At 43.0% G+C, this 9,355-nt stretch overlaps 1 pseudogene; it reads left to right on the forward strand.

The window, feature by feature from the left end:
- Window positions 1-6,945: 6,945 nt before the first annotated feature.
- Window positions 6,946-9,355, forward strand: LOC125079524 (mammaglobin-B-like; annotated as a pseudogene).

Genomic DNA, 9,355 nt, shown 5'->3' on the forward strand with positions numbered 1-9,355 from the left:
AATCCCTGTTCTCACAGTGCAAATACATTATATCAGTTCTTCCATATACACCTTGTAATGTGCCTGAGAACCATAGCTTCACAACTGTCAAAAAGTAATGGTGTATGGGATGCCTGGGTGGCTCAGCCGTTACGTGTCTGCCTTCGGCTCAGATCATGATCCCAGCATCCTGGGATCGATCCCCGCATCAGGTTCTCTGTTCCACAGGAAGCCTGCTTCTCCCTCTCCCCCTTCCCTTGCTTGTATTCCCTCTCTCACTGTCTCTCTCTCTGTCAAATAAATAAACAAAATCTTAAAAAAACCTAATGGTGTATGGTATGGTGACTAACATAACATAAACTAACAAACAAACAACTGTGCATGCTTGTCATTAGCAAGAAAAGGTGGGCATGGAGTAGAGGGAAAATTACTAACTCAATATAGAAGATAATGGTATATGGGGCATCTGGGTGGCTCAGTGGTTAAAGCCTCTGCCTTCAGCTCAGGTCGTGATCTCAGGGTCCTGGGATTGAGCCCCACATCGGGCTTTCTGCTCAGCGGGGAGCCTGCTTCCCCCACTCTCTCTGCCTGCCTCTCTGCCTATTTGTGATTTCTCTCTCTCTCTCTCTCTCTGTCAAATAAATAAATAAGATCTTTAAAAAAAAAAGAAGATAATGGTATAGGTATTTAATGAACCATATGAACTGCCACATGTCTATGGGGATTAAATACCTAACACTCATTTCTTGGTAATGTCATGTTGTATAATGTTTACAGTTTTGATGAATGAGCCAAGGAAAACTCACTGGAGGCAACACCTGGTCCTGGCTTGGCTTCCAAATCCGGCTTGTGGCCCCAAGTCATCAGATGCATCCAGGATAGATTGGATCAAAGTTACACTGGGTCAAGGTAATGGTTACTTCTGGGGAACAGGAAGACTGAGGTGGCCCAGTCAATGAATGGCATGGGCTCGCACTTTCTCCTGCCTCATGCACCCGCTTCCTATTGTGACACCAAAGTCCTCATCCAGGAACATAAGCAAGGTGGTATTAACACCACAATGACAGGCTGGTGACTGGTTTTAGTGTGGGGTTTGAGCTCTGACTTCAGTAAGGATTCTAATTTAAATGCACTTCTCTTAATAGAGCTAATGTAAAACACAATATAATCAGTGAAGTCTCTGTATAAATTCAAAATCCGTTCTAAAAAACAGTTACACAGCAATTAATTAAACAGCTATTGTATCATTGCAATCACACAAAGATCAGAATGCACAGGCAGTACCCTGTAGGAGCATAACAGGGATGAAGGGCCATAGAATCAGGATCCTAGAGATGTCAGGAGAGAGCTGCACACAGAAAGGCAAGGAGTCTTGGCAAGGGATATCCCTAGAGATTTGGAGTCAGGAAAGGCCACAAGAAGAGGGCTGTCTTCAATGTGACACTGGGAAGGAACAAGGAGTTTCAACACAGTAGGACTAAGGCAAAGACAGTGGTAAGGGGAGTCCACAGGGAGCAAAGGCCTTGGCAGAAACCTGGGGGGGTACACAGAAATCAACCTGGAGTTCGCCTAGGGCAGTTGTGTGAGTTGAGATCAAAAGAATCCTTTTGAGCCATAAGATGAAAGTCTGTGAGGGTCAAACTAAGGAGGTAAATAGTGTTGAAAGCTGTTTCTTAGCCAGAATTACCCTGCCTACCACACATAAGCATGGGCCATTGGTCAACCTATTTGACTTCTCTTGTCCTAATGTCTGCAGCTGGGGAGAAATAATCTGCCACCTCATGGGGGAGGTACTGAGGGAGAGGACGTGACCCATGAGTTGGACCCAGGTAGCTGGAGCTTCGTCACCTACATCCCCTGTCCTTGGAGTGTAGGTTTCCCTGGCCTGATCCACCCCCAGAAGCTGCCCCCAACACAATGCTCTGAGATAGTGATATAGTGTTGAGACCGTCTGAACTGGGTAAATGACTAAAGCCACTTAAGTTCTCTCTGTATACTTTCTGTTTCTGGCATGTGGGTGTAGCAGTCTACCCATCTTGTGACTACCCAAGAAAACCCTTGTTCATAAGTTCCCTTGCTGTTAAACCTGCCACATACCAACCTAGACTGCACTACCTTTTCTTGGTCTCTTTCTTCTGTCTGTGTACCTGGGCTGGCTTCAGATTACATCTGGGAAGTTGCAGGGTGTTTACCAACCACTAGGAGGGTGACCACACACCTCAGTTTTCTCTGAAGAATCTGGTTTATGCTGCTTTCCTAGCAGCCCATCCATTGGGTGACCTCTTCCACACTCTTAAGTTTGCCTTTGGGTCAATAAACCTTATCATTATCCTTCACATTGGGTTGTTGTTGTCAAGATTTTTTAAAAAAAGATTTTATTTATTTATTTGACAGAGAGAGAGAGATTACAAGTAGGCAGAGAGACAAGCAGGGAGAGGGGAAGCAGGCTTCCTATTGAACAGAGAGCCTGATGCAGGACTTGATCCCAGGACCCGGAGATCACAACCTGAGCCTAAGGCAGAGGCTTAACTCACTGCGCCACCCAGGTGTCCCTGTTGTTGTCAAGATTAAAGGAGGTTCCTCTAGGGCCTTGCATCAAGGAGTGCTGTATTATTGTTTGCCATTCATGTTTTATTGAATTTTGAAAACAGGTAAACACTCATAGCTGCTGAGCTTAGAGAAGATTAAAAACCAACAGGATGTGGAATGTGTTTGACGGAGAAGTCCTTTGTAAATTATATCTCAATAAAACTCTTCCAAACATAGAACTTTTACCTCAGATGTGAACTTGCCCTTCTCTAGATCTTTCAGAGAATGCGAAGATGAAGCACGTTTCCAGTGGTCTCTGATGGTCCTAGTTGTCCGTCAAGGTTTATCATAAGAAATTTCTCAATTTTATAAAATGAATCACTGGCAATGCCATGAACACAGCACCTGCTTGTGCCCCACGGGGCCCTGAGGTCTTATTACAATCCCAGGACTATTCCCGGTACAAAGAGGTGCAGCCTTGAAATCTCCATAGCAGGCTTGACCAATGGCTGGTAGTGAGCCTGGTCTCGGAATGACCTAGATACTGTGAACAACCAACATTTCACTACCTTCAAGATGTCTCCAAGGCCAGCGCCTTTCCTAATATTGCCAGCCTGGGAAGTCCCTCCTTTTCCAAGTTCAAGACTTTGGCATGATCTTAATGAGGAAGAGGTTCACTTCCAAAGAACATGCCTGAGGTTAACGTCCCAACAGTCCTGCAGGTGAGGGGCAGAACATGTTTTATAGAATGAGTGGAAAAAACATGTGGGGTATCTTCTCAAATACTGTGAAGTTGATCCATATCAGTAGCTTAAAATTTAGAAACACTTAAAGATCATCTAAATTTCAAAGAAACATCTTCAAAGGCTTTTGTACCAATGTATGAATCGCTGACAAAAGATGGCTCTCCACAGTTTGGCAACTGTAGCCATTGCTGCTATGAACATTGGGGGTACAGATGGCCCTTCTTTTCACATCTGTGTCTTTGTGGAAAGAGCCAAGATGCCCTTCAACAGATGAACGGATAAAGAAGATATGATCCACATATACAATGGAATATTATGCCTCCATCAGAAAGGATGAACAGCTTTTATATCAACATGGACGGGACAGGAGGAGATTATGATGAGTGAAATAAGTCAAGCAGAGAAAGTCAATCATCATATGGTTTCACTTACTCATGAACATAAGGTATAACATGGAGGACATTAGGAGAAGGAAAGGAAAAGTGTGTTGGGGGAAATTAAGAGGGAGATGAACCATGAGAGACTATGGACTCTGAGAAACAAACTGAGGGTTTGGAGGGGAGGGGCGTGGGGGGTTGGATGAGCCTGGTAGTGGGTATTAAGCAGGTCACGTATTGCATGGAGCACTGGGTGTGGTGCATAAACAATGAATCTTGGAACAGTGAAAAAATAAAATTAAATTAAAAAATAAAATTTTCAAAAAAAAATAAAATTTTCAACAACAACAACAACAAAAGATGGCTGTCACTGATTGTTATTATCTTACGAAGTATGGCAAGGCCTCAATGACCAATATCGTGGTGTGAGTGTATCTTAGGTCTTTCATGAGCCTGAGGACAGGCCAAATTACTGCATACTTTCTCTCTCCCATGACACAAGGTATTCTGTGTAAAATCTGTACCTGTACAAATTCACACCTACACCATGGTTTGTCTTAATAGGGGATTGATAACTATCACACCAACACCCAAACTGAAGACTCCTTCATTCCTCTAGTTTCGGAGCATCATCTGGGGACCTGACTTAAAGCCCCTTTGGGGAAAAGAAAACATCAGGCTAGCTAAACATTTGGACCTTTTAGTTTCTTCTATTTCTCCTTGTTAACACTGGGTTGGCAATGAGTCCTTTGTGGGGTGGTTATTGCTTTTTCATTCACCTGAGAATGGTCATCATCTATTATGCAGAACACATGAAAGTACAAAAAAATACACCTCTTTACTGTGAGCATCATGGAAATGATGTGGGATTTTTACTTTTTTATTTTATTTTATTTTTTGTTGAGTAAAAATACCTCTGAAGGGACCTGTGTCCCCACAGGTAACAGGGCAAGTCCATAACAACTAGGACACCAGGTTGAATCCCCATTAAGACCTAGTCAGGAACACCTGGGTGGCTCAGCTGGTTAAGCATCTGCTTTCAGCTCAGTTCATGATCCCAGGGTCCTGGGATGGAGCCCCTTGTCAGGCTCCCTGCTCAGTGAGGAGTCTGCTTCAATCTTCCCCTCTTCCTTTGCCCCTCCCCCTGCTTGTGCACATGTTCTCTCTCTCTCATATAAATAAAAGTAAAATCTTAAAAAAAATTAAAAGACCTAACCAAAAAGTCTCTCCTTTCATTACTGAAGTCTCTCTGCCTTTTGAAAGAGATGGGCAGCAATCAACTGGGGAAAGTAACATATAAGAACATCATCTTCTTCCGTATTTCCTGCCTCTCCCTCAGTTAGCATTGATCTTGGCAACTTATGCTCCAGCCAAATGATCGGAAGAAATGAGTCCAAAACAATCCAAACAGCAAATACCGCATTTGTGAATAATTAACTCCTCTCTCTCTCTCTCATCAATTTCTTTTTCTTTTTGTTAACTTCGGCCTACTTTGTTTCTCTTGTTCCTGTTATCCTCTTATTGTCCCTGCTTAAACTGATGTAGTTTTTCTATTTCTATAGTAAGAGGCTGTCCTGTGTCTCTCTTGACACCCAGAGGCACACTGTGTGTACTTTCCTTATCTTGCCAAATACCAAGTGCCCCAGAGCCTCTGTACCTGCTGTTCCCTCTGCCTAGAACACTCTTTCCCAGATCTTCCTCTTGATGTCATTGTTTACTCATCCAATCTGCTTTCCTGTAGCTGGCCTGGACCTCTGTACAGGACATGGCCCATCGTGGCTCTTTCGTGGTTCTGTAGCAACCACTTTCTGATGTTACTCATTCGTTTATGGGCTTGTTTGTTGCCTCCCTTGTGAGAAGTAGGCTCCACAGGGTCGAAGTTCTGGGTGAACACCTGAATCTGGGTCACACAGCACAGCCCCAGTCATGGGGGAAGCTCATGGCTACTTTTGAGCGGTGGATGGATGGATGGATCCATGCATGGATGAAACCTCCTTTTTATTCAGGATTACCTTGTTTGAAGCCCTGGATAAGATTTTTTTTTTAAGATTTTATTAATTTATTTGACACACAGAGCCAGAGACCACATGCAGTGGGATTGGGAGAGGGTGAAGAAGACTCCCTGCTGAGCAGGTAGCCTGAAATGGGGGCTGATCTCAGGACCCCGAGATCATGACCTGAACTGAAGGCAGATGTTTAACCAAAGGACCCACCCAGGGGTCCCGGGATAAGCTCTTCACAGAGTATCTGTCATCCTTGCAAAACCAGGTGTGGTATTATTCCTGCTCCTTTTAGGGATGAGGAAAAGGAAGCTTGAAATGAGCAGAAGTTTCACTTGCCTGAGGACACTTCTTGATTAGATGTTGCCTCCAAGATTTGAACCCACGTCTGCTTGAGCCCAGACCTGGTCACTGTTCCACCCTCAGCACTGCCTCTGCTGAGCAACCACTTGCTCTACAGTTTGCATCATCCTTGGAATCAGTGGGGAAAAAGTCCTAAACAGCAAAAAAAAAAAAAAAAAAAATTCATAGATTTGTAATAGAATGAATTTATGAAATTGAATTAATTAAATGAGACATTGTAAAAGACCCTTCAGAGAGGATAACATGGAGTTGGGGGAAATTGAAGGGGGAGTCGAAGCATGAGAGACTGTGGACTCTGAAAAACAGTCTGAGGATTTTGGAGGGGCCGGGGTGGGGGGGGGTTGGAGGTTGGGTGAGCCTGGTGGTAGGTATTATGGAGGGCACGTATTGCATGGAGCACTGGGTGTGGTGCATAAACAATGAATTCTGGAACACTGAAAAGAAATTTTAGAAATAAATAAAAATTTTTTGAAAAAGAGAGAGAGACGTATTTCCCAAACACAAGCACTTCACTAAAGTGTCTATGGGCAAAGAAAGTCTGCCTTCCAAAGGACATATGTGGTATTGCACTGAGCCCAGAGGTGTGCTAAGCCAGAAGGAGCAGACCCACGGGATAGAAGCTGTGTGGACCTTGAAGAAAGAGGAGGGATGCCAGGAGGATATAAGACCACAATAATAATAAAATGACATGACGACAACACAGGCTAACTTTGCTGTAATCTGATGAGTTAACAAGCACTTTTGCATTAATTTCACCTAAAATCATGTATGATTCTTGCAGTTCCAAAATTGTTTTGAGTCCAAAAAGCTCTGTCTCCTTGGTTTCTGCAAACAGAGAACAGGCTGGCTTGGTTGCAGTTGATTCTTGCTGTCATTTCCTGGTCCAAAGCAGTTCCATCGTGTGACTCATTCCCTCATTTAGGGGAGGGATTAAGGTGGTGAGCAGGAGAGTAAAAGGAGGGCTCCTAGGCACTCATCACCAAAGTGAGTTCCTTCCTCCCTAAGACCAGACAACCAGAGCTTCCCTCAGCCATGAAGTTGCTGAGAGTCCTTGTGCTGATTACCCTCCCCCTTTCCTGCTTTGCAGATGAGTTCTGTGTGGGTAGGACAGGATTTTGGCTAATGATCGAGTCAGAGCCCTCTGGAAAACCTCCTGTTCCCCAAACACCAGTGCAGAGCATCTCATTGCTCCAGTGTCTTCTGTTTCATGGTTACTAGTGTTTGGCTTCTCTGGGCTACAGAGGTAGTGTGTGGGTGGGGAGGGGGCACACGTGTTTTCAGGCTTAAAGGAAATCCTAGATCCTGAGCTTACTCTGCTAGAATTGAGAACCCAAGACCATTCTCCATAATCCCTCTGAATGTGTGTGTCTACTGAGATGTAAGAAGATGACCATAACCTAGGGACTCCGAAAAGGCCTTCATACCTATGTAATTGTGACCACTTTTGCATGTTTTCTTCCATGTTCTGGATGCTCATCTCTAGATGAGGTGATTAACAAAGCAATCAATCTTTAAGTGAGCATAGGTGAATACCAAAACATCCTTAAACCTTTCTCAAATGGTCCTGGAACTGATGAGGCATTAGGACAACTGAAGTGGTGTTTTCTCATCCAGTCAGACAAAACTCTGAGCAGTGTTGCAGAGATGATGGTAATTACCCTTTCTTTGATATGCTTTCAAGCATCTGAACAGGGACAAGCAGACTCTAAGTTTGTCACTCATTATGTCACAGCAATTGTCACACATGGCTTATATTACTTCAGTGAGTTTAATTATGGGTGCATGTGAATCCTTTGACATCCAGAAAGCCAGCCAAGGTCCCATTGATAACTTGCCTCTTCACTTTGTGGAATCTCTAGGGAAAGATTAATGAAAAAGGCCAAACAGGGAAACAACACACACACATACACACACTCAGGTGTGTGCGCACACCCATTTTTTATCAAGGTGAAAAAACATCTGAATCTCAAGAAGTCCCTCACTTGTAGAAGTGATCAGTAAAAAAGATCCCCTTCTTCTTAGAAACAAAGAGGGAAATGTTCATAAGAATTTTTAAATAGAATGCAGAAGAATCCACTTGAAGTAGATTCTGCACATCTTATTAAAAGAATTTAAAACACACTTTCAAGAAATCCCAATGTGTTAGTATAAGTGATTGGACTCCTTGACCATTACTTTAAGACCCCATGAAAGACAAGTAGAAGTCATGGGTATGAATCAGCCATGGGGGTAGAATTGTATAAAACAACAATCAGTAGTGTTGGTTATCTATATTTTATTCCCCATCCTAATATGCCATTGAAAACCTTCCGGGGTGCCAAAGCAAAAGGTTAAAGTGTCCTTCACTGAGAAGATGCTGACACAAGGCACAACATAGATGAACCTTGAGCACATTATGACAAAGGAAATAAGCCAGTAAAAGAAGACAACTGTTGCATTAGGTCATTTACATCCATTTTCTAGAGTAGCCAATCTCCTAGAGACAGGAGGTAAAATAGTGCTTTCTAGGGTTTGGGTGGTATGGAAATGGGGATTGTTCAGTGGGAACAGAGTCTCACCATAGCAAGATGAAAATGTTCTGGACATTGGTTGCACCACAACATCAGTATACTTAATACTGCTGGACTATATACTTAAGATGATGAAAATGGTCAATTTTATGTTACGTGCATTTACCGCCAGTAAACAGTTTAAAGCCTGAAAAACCCAGCAACCAAGGGTAATGGAATTTTTTCTTTAAAAACCTCATTAAGACTGATCACTTGGAGTGCACATCTCCATTCTTCTCCGGGTCTCAAAGGTAATGGTTTTTGTTTCGGACTGTTTTCAGTATTTCTAACATGTAAGGCCACACCGGAGCTCAAAAACTTCATATTTCTCTATATTTGAGCTTAGACTGAACAGTTCTTTGTTGAAAACTGATAATACACACAGCATATTTACGGGATACGATACTTTGGAGAAAAAAGTTTTACCAGGATCCCTGACAGAAAGAGATCTGGGCCAGCACACCAGCACCTCTCTGGCATTGATAAAGTCTCCTGATCCTTAGAATGGGAGACAAGATCATTCTGATCTTAATTCAAACACTGACTTTCTTGGACGCCAGATGTGTGTGGACAAACCCAGGAAGCCAAGAAGAAGAAATGTTTGTTTTTCAAGACTTACTTTCTAACAGAAAGCTGAAAATCTGAGTGTTGTCCCTGTTTTGTTTTCCAGAACATAATATATCAAAGTAAGTGGTGTAATAACTCTTAACCTTTTGTATGACCCGGGGCACCGAGGACTACAGAGAGTACAATGAACCACAACTTTCTTCTCCTTTTTGTCTTTTGATCTATTAACTGCAAGACAATTATTG

This window comes from Lutra lutra, chromosome 10 (genome assembly GCF_902655055.1).
Source record: "Lutra lutra chromosome 10, mLutLut1.2, whole genome shotgun sequence".
In the NCBI taxonomy this organism is placed as follows: domain Eukaryota; kingdom Metazoa; phylum Chordata; class Mammalia; order Carnivora; family Mustelidae; genus Lutra; species Lutra lutra.